The 12201-nt window shown below is 35.6% G+C and overlaps 1 protein-coding gene across 2 annotated transcripts in view; it reads left to right on the top strand.

Moving 5' to 3' along the window:
- The window catches only part of KPNA3 (karyopherin subunit alpha 3), a 100717-nt gene that overhangs the window by 40333 nt on the left and 48183 nt on the right, over nt 1–12201 (top strand). The window lies entirely within an intron of this gene.

A 12201-nucleotide genomic window follows, 5' to 3' on the forward strand; every position in this document is an offset into this window, starting at 1 on the left:
TTTAGGAATTTAAAAAAAAGATATTTTGCATATATTTGATATTTATAATGATATTTCCAATTCAAAATCAACACCGCAGTGTTTTGCTAAACTTCTTCAATCATACATCTGTATCTCCTTGTTCCAGGCTGAAATTCTTGGTTTTCTCTGACATTGGGAATGATAGAATTTAAATATCACATTATTACTCATTTCCTTTATTCCAGATAAACAACAATCTCAATATTACAACTAGTAATTGGATTACTGAAAACAGTTTAGAGTTTTCTTTGTACTTCTCTTGTCTTTAGTGTTGAATGGAGATATACAGTCAAATTATTTTGACAAGTTGCATAGAATAGTGTTACTCGACCACCAACTAGATAAGCACTTAGGTTCATTAGTTTTCTTTTTTTTTTTTTAACTTTTTAGGGATTGCTATTCTTTTAAAGTTTAATTTTGTCATACACATGTTATTCATTTACATATGGTTCTAAAGTTAGTTATAGTTTTTTTGAGCTCTTTACCCTACTTCTCTCCTATTCCTGTGTATTTATGTTTAAAATAGTTCTGTGTGATTTTTTTTTTCAGTATATTTTTGGTATTCTGGAAAGTTTTTATTTTTGTTAACAGTGGCTAGCTTTATTTAGTACCCTCTCTTTAGTTATATTGATTCCCTATTATGTGCATCATTGAAATTGGTTGTGACCTCTTCTTCCTGTTCTCAGCATCTGATGTGAAGTATACCCTTTCTTTTCAGTTTTTAAAAATTGGCCTTTATTTTGAAGTAATTGTAGATTCACGTGCAATTGTAAAACATAATACAGAGAGATCCTATGTACCCTTTATCCGGTTTCTCCCAATGGTAACATCTTGAACCACTATGGTTAAATATTGATATTTGTACCCTTCAAGATATAAAACATTTCCATCACCACAAGGATCTCTCATGTTGCCATTTTGTAGCCATGCTTGCTTCCTCCCACCCCTACCCTTCCTCAACCCCTGGCAACCACTAATAGCTTTTCTTTTTCTATAATTTTGTTATTAATAGTTCAAGAATGATGTATAAATGGAATCATATGGTATGTAACCTTTGGGGAGTGGTGGGGTTTTTTTTCCTTCATAATCCCCTGGAAATTCACCCAATTTGCTGCTTGTATCAGTAGTTCATTCCTTTTTATTAGTGGATAATATTCCATAGTATGGATGTATCGCATAGTATGGATGTATCACCATTTGTTTAAGATGTGAAGGATACCTGGGTTGTTTCCAGGTTTGGGCTATTATGAATAAAGCGGCTATAAACATTGTGTACAGGTTTCTTGTGAACATAAATTTTCATTTCTCTGGGATAAATGTCCAGAATTACAGTTATTCAGTCCTATGGTCTCATATTTAGTTTTTTAAGAAAGTGTTTTCCAGATGGCTGTACCATTTTACAATCCCACCAGCAATGCATGAATTTCTCCATATCCTCATCACCATTTGGTGTTGTCACAGTTATTTGTTTTATCTGTTGTGATAGATGTGTAGTACTATCTCATTGTGGTTTTCATTTGCATTTTCCTAATTAATGACATTAAACATGTTTTATTGTGCTTCTTTGCCATCTGTATATCCTCTTTGATAAAGTCTTTTCATTTATTTCGCCCTGTTTATTCTGTGGAGTTCTGAGTGTTCTTTATATGTTCTAGATACTAGTCCTTTATTGGATATGTTTTGCACATATTTTTTCTGTCTTTAGCTTTTCTTTTCATCCTCTTCACATGGAAGCTTTCAGCAAAAACTTTTAATTTTGATGAGGTCCAATTGACCAGTTATTCCTTTTATGGATCATGCTTTTAGGGTCAACCCTAAGAACTGTTTGCCTAGCTAGCTCCAGATCCCAAATATGTCTTTATTTTTCTTTTTTCTAAAAGTTTTATCATTTTACACTTAAGCGTGATCCATTTTGTCTTAACTTTTGTGTAAATTATGACACTTAAATTGAAGTTCATAATTTATCAGTGTCTACCTGCTCCAGCAGCATTTGTTGAAAAATCTATCTTTCCTCAATTGAATTGCTTTCACACCTTGGTCAAAAATCAGTTGAGCATATTTGTGTAGGTCTATTTTGGGTTCTCTAGTCTGTCCCATTGATCATTGTATATGTCTCTCCACCAATATCACACAGTGTTTATTGCTATAGCTATATAATAAATCTTGATATTGGGTAGACTAGACTGATTGCTCCTACTTTATTATTATTTTTAAAAATTGTCTTAGTTATTCTAATGACTGTGTCTATGTAAATTTTAGAATAATCTTTTCTGTATCTACAAAAAATATTGCTGGGTTTTTTAGAGGAGTTGGGTTAAACCTATTTTTCATTGTGGGAAGAATTGACATCTTTACCAAGTTGAGTCTACCAATCTACATTATGTCTCAATTTTTTTAGATCTTTGAATTCTTTTATCAGTACTGTGTAGTTTTCAACATGTGTCCTATATAGATATTTTGATGTTTATACCTATGTATTTTTTTGAGATTATAAATGGTATTGATTGTGTTTTTAATTTCAGTGCCCATATGTTCATTGCTAGTAGATAGACATACAGTTGATTTTTGTGTTTTTATCTTGTATCCTGTGACCTTGTTGAACTTATTAAATCTAACTTATAAATCACTAGATTTTTTTTTTTTTTTTTTTTTTTTGGCCTGAAGTTCAGAGGTGTGTCTCTCTCTTTCTTTTTGGAAATCCATGAGTTTTACTTCTATATCTCAGTATTCATTTTTCTGGGTTGATTTCCCAGGTGCTTGGTGTACTCATTATTTCATTTCAAGTCTTCTAATTTCAGGATTTTTTTCTTGAATTACGGATTTTAAAATTTATATCTTAATATTGCTGTGTTTTATTGCTTTGGTTTTCCTCTTTAAGGACTCCTTATTACGTGAATTTAGGATCTTTATTGTCACTTTCATTTGAATTTTCATCTCCATTTATTTTTTAAAATTTGTGGTTAATAATAACACGTAAGTTTCAAGTATACACGAATTACATGAATTTAGGATCTTCTGTATTGTCACTTTCACTTGAATTTTCATCTTCATTTATTTTTTTAAATTTATTGGTTAATAACAACACATAAGTTTCAAGTATACAGTTCTACAGTACATCATCTGTATATTGCATTATGTGTTCACCACTCAAAATGTAGTCTCCTTCCATCACCATATTTTGACCCCTTTTATCCTCTTCATCCTCCATGCCCCTTCCCCTCTGGTAACCACTATACTGTTGTATCTATGAGTTTATTGGTTTTGTTTGTTACTTTCTGTTTTATATCCCACATATGAGTGAAATAATATGGTTCTTGTCCTTTTCCGTCTTAGTTTGCTTAGCATGATACTCTCACAATCCATCCATGTTTTCACAAATGGCACTATTTAATCCTTTTTTATGGCAGAGTAGTATTCTATTGTGTATATGTACCACATCTTCTTTATCCAGTCACCCATCAAAGGACACTTAGGTTGTGTCCATGTCTTGGCTATTGTGAAAAACACTGAAATGAACATAGGGATATGTACATCTTACATCTTTACGAATACATGTTTTCAAGTTTTTTCAGGTAGACACCCAGAAGAGGAATTGCTGGGTCATGTGGTAGCTCTATTCTTAATTTTTTGAGGAACCTCCATACTGTTTTTCATAATGGCTGTACCAATTTACATTCCCATCAGCAGTGTATGAGGTTCCTTTTTCTCCACATCCTCTCCCACACTTATTACTTGACTTAGTGACAGTAGGCATTCTAGTAGGTGTAAGGTGGTATTTCACTGTTTTGATTTGTCTTTCCCTCATAGATAGTGAAGTTGAGCATCTTTTCATGTAACTGTTGGCCATTTGTATGTTTTCTTGGGAAAAGTGTCTGTTCATGTCCTTCACCGATTTTTTAATTGGATTTTTTTGTTGTTGAGTTGTATTAGTTCTTTATATACCTTAAATATTAGCCCCTTTTTGGAGGTATCATTTGCAAATATCGTCTCCTATTCCATTGATTACTTTTTTGTTTTCTTGATGGTTTCTTTTGCTGTGCAGAACCTTTTTAATTTGATGTTGTCCCATTCATTTATTTTTGCTTTTACTTCCCTTGTCTTTGGGATCAAGTTCAGAGAAAACCCTCTAAGACCACGGTCTGTAAGTTTAGTACCTTTATTTTCTCATATGTTTTATTGTTTAGGTCTTTTTTTAGGTCTATTTTAAGTCTTTTATCCATTTTGAGTTAATTTTTATGTATGGTGTCAGATAGTAGTCTAGTTTCATTCTTTTGCATGTGGCTTTCCAATTTTCCCAGCACCATTTATTGAAGAGGCTTTCCTTTTTTTTTCTTTTATTAAATTTATTGGGATGACAATTGTTAGTAAAATTACATAGATTTCAGGTGTACAATTCTGTATTACATCATCTATAAATCCCATTGTGTGTTCATCACCCAGAGTCAATTCTCCTTCTATCACCATATATTTGATCCCCCCTTACCTTCATCTCCCACCCCCCACCCCCCACCCAGAGGCTTTCCTTTTTCATTGTGTTTTTAGCTCCTTTGTCGAAAATTAGTTGCCCATATACATGTGGTTCTCAATTCTGTTCCAGTTGTCTGTGTGTCCATTTTTCTGCCAATACCATACAGTTTTGGTTTTTGTAGCTTTGTAGTATAAAGTCAGGGAGTATGATATCTCTGGCTTTGTTCTTTTATCTCTGGATTGTTTTGGCTGTTCGGGGGTCTTTTGTGATTCCATACCAATCTGACGATCTTTTTGTTCAATTTTTTTTTTTTTTAAATACCATTGGGGTTTTGATGGGGATTGCCTTAAACCTGTGTCTTGCTTTAGGCAACGTTGCCATTTTAAACTATATTGATTCTTTCAATTCATGAACACAAAATATCTTTGCTCTTCTTTGTCTTTAATGTCTTTCAGCAATGTCTTACAGTTTTTCCTTTTCCTTTGTTTATTCCTAGGTATTTTATCCTTTTTGTTGCAATTGCAAGTAGAATTCTTCTTCTCTTTTTTTTTTTTTTCCTGATATTTCATTGTTAGGGTATAGAAATGCAACAGATTTTTGTACATTGATTTCGTATCCTGCAACTTTACTGTATTTATTGTTTCTAATCGTTTTTTTTTTGGTGGAGTCTTTAGAGTTTTCTCTATATAGAATCATGACATATGCAAAAAGTGACAATTTACTTTTTTATTCCTAGTTTGGATGCCTTTTCTTTCTTTTTCTTGCCTGATTGTCCTGGCTAGGACTTCCAGTACTGTATTGAATAACAATGGTGAGAGTGGGCATACTTGTCTTGTTCCTGATCTTAGAGGAAAAGCTTTTAGCTTTTCACCTTTGAGTATAATGTTAGCTGAGGGTTTGTCATATATGGCCTTTATTATGTTAAGGTACTTTTCTTCTGTACCCATTTGATTGTGTTTTAATCATAAACGAATGTTGTACCTTGTCAAATGCTTTTCTGAATCTATTGATGTGATCACGTGGTTTTTTTTCTTATAGTTTGTTAATGTGGTGTATCAGTTGGTTTGCATATGTCAAACCATCCTTGCATCCCTGGAATGAACTCCACTTGATTGTGATGTATTACCTTTTAAATGTATTGTTGTATTTGATTTGCTGTGTTTTGTTTAGGGTTTTTGCATCTTTGTTCATCCTGTTATCAGCCTGTTATTTTGTGTTGTCCTTGCCAGGTATAAGGGTAATGTTGGCCTCATAAAATTAGTTAGGAAGTATTCTCTGTTCAATTTTGTGGGAAATTTTGAGAACAGGTATTAAACCTTCTTTGAATGTTTGGTAGAATTCACTACTGAAGCCATGTGGTCCTGGACTTCTGTTTTTTGGGAGGTTTTTGTTGACTGTTTCAATTTCTTTACTGTTGATTGGTCTATTTAAGTTTTCCAGTTCTTCATGGTTCAGACTAGGAAGGTTATATGTTTCTAAGAATTATTCATTGTTTTCTAGATTACCAAATTTGGTAGCATACAGTCTTGCATAGTATTCTTGCATAATCCTTTGTATATCTGTGGTGTCCCTTGTAACTTCACTTTCATTTCTGATTTTATTTGTTTGTGTCTTTTTTTTCTTTTTTCCTTAGTCTAGCCAGAATTTTGTCAACGTTATCTTTTCTAAGAGCCAACTCTTTGTTTCATTAATTTTTTTCTACTTAGTCTATTTGTTCTTTGTTTTGTTTAATTCTCCTCTAATTTTTATTCCCTTCTACCGACTTTGGGCTTTATTCTACTTTTTCTAGTTATTTAAGTTGAAATGTTAAATGTTGTTTATTTGAGATTTTTCTTTTTTGTTGAGGTAGTCCTGTAATGCTGTAAACTTGCCTTTTAGTACTGCTTTTGCTGCATCCCAAATTTTGGTATGTCATTGTCATTCTCATTTATCCCTATGTAGCTTTTGGTCTCTTATTTCTTCTTTGACCCAGTAGTTGTTCAGTAGCATGTTGTTTCATCTCCACATATTTGTGGTTTTTCCAGCTTTCTTTTATAGAGCGCTTTCATTTTTTTAACTCACAGTTCTCTTCTCTTCTTCCACCTGAGTCATTTCTAAATTTCTGTCTTTAAGATCACTAAATCTTTCTTCTATCTGGTAGACTTTATTCCTTAATCTCTCTAATTCATTCTTCATGTCATTTATTGAGTTCTTCAGTTCCCAAATTTCTGTTTGGTTGTTTTTTATAGTTTCCATCTCTTTGGTAAAGTACTCCTTTTGTTTGTTGATTTTATTCTTGAGCTCATTGAAGTGCCTTTCTGAGGTTTTTTTTTTTTTTTTTGTATTTTATTGAGTTTTTTTTCAGAACTGCAGCCTTGAATTATCTGTCAATTAAATCACAATCTTCCATATCTTTGAGTTTATTTTCTGGAGATTTAAAAAATTTCTTTATGAACTACTTTGTTATCTTGGTTATTCATGGTATTTGATGGGTTATTTCTCTGCCTGGATATTTGAGGGACTGAAATCTCTTTTCAGGACTTGTTGCTTTTAAACATTTAGCAAGCTGATAAGTCAAGGGCTTTCTTTTATTTTCCATTAGGTGGTGCTGTAGCACAAGGTTTTGTTTTTTCTTATCTGCACTTTCAGGATCTCTGTGGGGGGGTGTTGCCTCACCTGTAGAAAATGCCCCATATTCCTGGAGGTGTGTATCCCCTCTGTGACCAGATTATCTCAGTCTCGGGGCACCACCCCTGTGGTGCTGTGTGGTGGGTGATGGGCTCCAGTTGTGTGAATTACTGGTGTTGCTTTTCTACAACCAGAAGCCACAAGCTGCCTCTACGTAGTTCCACTTCTATGGTGGGTGGGTAGGGGGCAGGCAAGTTCTGAGTCTGCAGCTTTGTTTTTTCCACTGTGTTTAGCCATGGGTACAGGTCACTCTGGCTGGGATGTTGTTTCTGCCCCTTTATGACCTGCCCCCACTGGGGGGTGAGGTGGAATGGGGAGGTTTCCACGTCTGCAGCTTTTTTCTCCCTGGTGATGGCAGCTGCTTGACTGCAGCCACAACCCATTGCACTGCCTCTTTGCCCGTGTCCCTGGGCTCAGCTTCAATGTGTACTGCCACTAAGGCCAGAATGCTTCCTCTGCCCCTCTGGTCTCCTGCGTGGCTTTGCAATCAGACCCTCCACTGCTACCACATTCACTGGGGCTGTGGCAAGTCCAGACTGCACCTGCAGCTCCCATCTTTGTCCTTCCCCGGTCCTGCCTTCCCTGCTCACCCCATTAACACTTCCACATTTAGATGTCTCAATGCGTAGATCTCTCAGAAGTGTTTGTGTGTTGAGTTATAGTTGTTCAGTTTATAACTAAGAGGACAGACGAGGTTTTCTCACTACACCATGATGCGGAAGCCAGTCTACTATCATTTCTTTTTGATTAAAAATTTATTTCCTTGGGGCCGGCCCGGTGGCTTAGGTGATTGGAGCTCTGTGCTCCTACCTCCAAAGGCTGCCGGTTTGATTCCCACATGGGCCAGTGGGCTCTCAACCACAAGGTTGCCGGTTCAACTCCTCGCATCCTGCAAGGGATGGTGGCCCCCTGCAACTAAGATTGAACATGGCATCTTGAGCTGAGCTGCCTCCCGGATGGCTCAGTGTCTTGGAGCGTGGGCTTTCAACCACAAGATTGCCAGTTCAATTCCTCGAGTCCCACAAGGGATGGTGGGCAGTGCCCCTGCAACTAAGATTGAACCGGCACCTTGAGCTGAGCTGCCACTGAGTTCCCAGATGGCTCAGTTGGTTGGAGCGCGTCCTCTCAACCACAAGGTTGCTGGTTCGACTCCCGCAAGGGATGGTGGGCAGCGTCCCCTGCAACTAGCAAGGCCACTGGACCTAGAGCTGAGCTGCACCCTCCACAACTAAGACTGAAAGGGCAACAACTTGAAGCTGAATGGCACCCTCCACAACTAAGATTGAAGGGACAACAACTTGACTAGGAAAAAAGTCATGGAAGTACACACTGTTCCCCAATAAAGTCCTGAAAAAAAAAATATGTTTGACAAAAATATAAAATTATTAAAAAAAAATTATTTCCTTGCACGTTCTGTATATCTTAAGCATTACATGTTGTGTATTGGATCTTATGGTTGTTCTTGGTTAAATATTTTTTTCTGAAATATATATGTATATATGTATATATATATATATATTTTTTTTTTTTTCGAATTCTTTCCTGATTTATAACACCTTATTTCTTGGTTGTTCTTATTCCGATTTATAATGTTCTTTCACGTTTTCTATTCTTTTCTGGAATACAGTTTTTACCTGTTTTGACATTTTTGTAGGTGTTTGACATCAACTTTCTACTCTTCATTATCCCATTTCTTATAGCATGGAATTTCACCCAAGTCCTTTTCTGTTCATTTAATAATAGGTTTTCCTAAGCTTTTCCAAGCAAGGGATAGGTTGAGATAGCTTTTCTCGCTTTACCACGCTGGACTCCCTTCTTCTATTGTTTTTTACAAAGTGATAAAAGAAAATACAGCTTCCTATTTTCTGAGATCTGGCTCTGTCTCACTAACCCACTTCTATCTGGACCCTCTCTTTTCTTTTCTACAAGTATGCCTGTCTTACTTGGTATTCTTCTCCCAGAAGTTTCTTTTCTGTTTAGGGCTTTCTCCAGGAAGGGAAACTTTAGCCCCTAGTTTTAAGTCTAGCCTTATCATACCTTACACTGTTGGCATGTGCAAAAGATCCCTTCCATTTGCAGCTATTCTCAAGTAACCTTTCTGAACTCTTTCATGGTTTTGAGTTTACCTGTCATCAAGTCCTTCAATTGCCCTATTATTTCTGCCTTTCTGTTTTCTTCTGCATACATGCTGATACCATGTGAATCTACAGTTGGTGATTTAACCAGACCCTGCTTGTATTTGAGAATTCATGGGTTACCTTGTCACCCAGTTTTATAGATTTTGTCCATGGAGTTTTGGTTTGGCTGTCCTGGTCATTTGGATGGGGGATTCCAGATTTTAAAAAATTAGAGGTTTTATTCAAGATAACGTGGGTTTGCATTTCAAAAGAACACTGACTGCATTGTGGAAAATTGATTCACTGCATAGAAGGAGATTAGGTAGGAGGCTTACTGTAGTGATCCAGGTGAGGTGATGGTAGCTTGGTCTAGGATAGTGGCAGCCGAGCTAGAAAGTTCGAATCCTATTTTGGTGGCTTATTGGTTGTCAAAGAATGAGAGAGTAAGTAGACATGGATGATCTCCCAGGTTAGGGTTTTGTAACTGGATGGTTGTATTGTTTCCTAATACGTACTGGGAGTACTTGTGGAAGAGTAGGTAGTATTTGAGGGGGCAGTGGGTGTTTTTGAGAGGGACTAGGTATGATATTTGTAAGCACACTGAATATGAGGCCTTGTAACAATCTTTCCTCTGCTCCTAAACACACATGCATGTGTACACACACACACACACACACACTTTAATCTTCAGGGAGCCATTTCTTAACCATGTCTTCTTCCAACATAGAACTTCATTTACTTTTCTATCTTAACATTTAACACATTTACATTACTGCTTATTATTACCTTCTTTTCTATTAGACCAGTTGTTGGCAAACTTTTTCCTAAAAGTACAGATAGTAAATATGTTAGGCTTTGGGAACTAAGAGACAAAAATAAGATTATTAATGAGATACTTATTGTTATTTATAATATAATCACTTACACTTAAAATGTAAAAACCATTCCTGTCAGGCCCTACGAAAACCACCCATCAGATTCGGTTTACAGGCTACAGTTTGCCGACCGCAGTCCTAGATTATAAATTCTATACTTGTCTCCTAGATGCAGGCTATTGCCTGATACATTTTAGGTGAATTTAATAAATTTTTGTTGAGTGAATAAATATTGTACTTACAGATTTGGAGCTCAAGTGAGAGGGCTGAACTAAAGATATGTCTTTGGAAGGGGTCATCAAAAAGTAATTTAAGACATGACAGTAGATGAGATCACTTGGGAAGAATGTAAGGGAGGAGCCTAAAGAGGAGCCTTTTGCACAGTCACACAGAGTAAGTCATGACCAACTCAGAGGTCCTTGTGTCGTACGTAGTAGTCGTAGTAGTCGTAGTAGTCGGTACCTGCTGCTGACTGACCGAGGCCACTCGCCATGTGTGCTCCTACGGTGCTTTTGGGTGAATAAGAGATCTTTAACTGTTAGAGATAGGTGTGGGTAATAGAAGTTTTTTCCTAAGAATTTTTACTACCAGTGAGTTACAATAAAACAAGCCATTGCTAAAATTCTACCTATACAAACATGTATTAGCAAGCAGTCGCAAGCTTGTTCTAGGAGTTTCGCCCTTTTAGACACTAGATTACCACCTTGCAATAAAACTTCAACCATAGGTAGTTACCACAAAGGTGTGATCAGATTAGGTGACAGAATTCTCCAAGTGGGGATGGGATACACAATCAAAGGGGGAGGGCCTAAACTCAAACGCTTCTCTGAAGGTAGACTGCAGGGCTTGCCAGATTCTGAAACTGCAAACACAACAATCAAGGCACCTGTACAATATTTCCCATCAGTCCATGTATCTTGAACAATTCTATTTCATCAATACAAAATTATTTTCAACACCCCTTATACTAATTAACAAACCAGTATCTAAATTCAGATGTTGATATTCCGAGCACTTACTAACTGGGAGCTAACTCCTGATATGGGTGCTTCAAATGTTAACTAACCCCCTCTGAAGTGCGGATTCCTCATTTAGGGTACTTCAGAAGGTAACTCACCACCTTTACCCATGCTGAAATATTTTAATGTGAATTACAGAATAGCAGTAACTTGATTATATTTTGTAGGGGATGTGCTATCTGGATATTCTTTCTGTTATGTACCATCTTATAATCATAAATAATTAAGGGTAGTAGTTATTGCAATGACAATATTTTTTCTTCTCAGTTCTAGTAACAATTGGGTTAGCTATTCATACAGGCAAATTTTAACAATGGTGCAGTTTGTAAAGACAGCTTACAGAGTTATCATAACATTTCATTAATATTGGTATTTGAAGATTGCTAAACATTTATTGCCATTTTATATTAAATATAGATTCAAGGCTTTGTCTTTCTACTTTTGAACCCTGTTAGTGATAATAGTTGTATCAGTGCATTATTCCATCACATTAAATGAATGCTACTAATTTGGATTTTGTTTGGCAGTTTTATTTACATTTAACATATATCTATAAGCATAAGCTTATATCTAGATTAATATTTCAGTATAGTTAACAAACTTTAAAATTTGGTTTCCAAGGATTTTTTTCCCCCTAAAAAGGGATTAATTTATCACTACAGTTTAAACAAATTTGACAGATACCATAACAAAAAATTATTAAATAAAATAGCATACTGAATGTGGATGTGTATTTAATATACTGACCATTAACCTTTATGTAATTTTGATTCCAAAAATGTAAAAATTTTATCATGTATGTAATAAAATGATCCATCATATCAGTACATCAGGGGGAGAGGGGATATCTGATCCTTGCAATAAATTCCTGATTGAGACATGCCTGATAGAGACTCAGTAAACTTAGAAGGATACTTCTTTACCTTTTGATACAAAGTATCTCCCCAAACTTTTCATTTTTATTTTCATGTGATTTTAAGGCCATGACATTGGGTTGTTTACTTTTTTAAAATATGAATCATTTGTGATATGTG

The sequence above is a fragment of the Rhinolophus sinicus genome, linkage group LG04, assembly GCF_036562045.2.
Source record: "Rhinolophus sinicus isolate RSC01 linkage group LG04, ASM3656204v1, whole genome shotgun sequence".
NCBI lineage: Eukaryota > Metazoa > Chordata > Mammalia > Chiroptera > Rhinolophidae > Rhinolophus > Rhinolophus sinicus.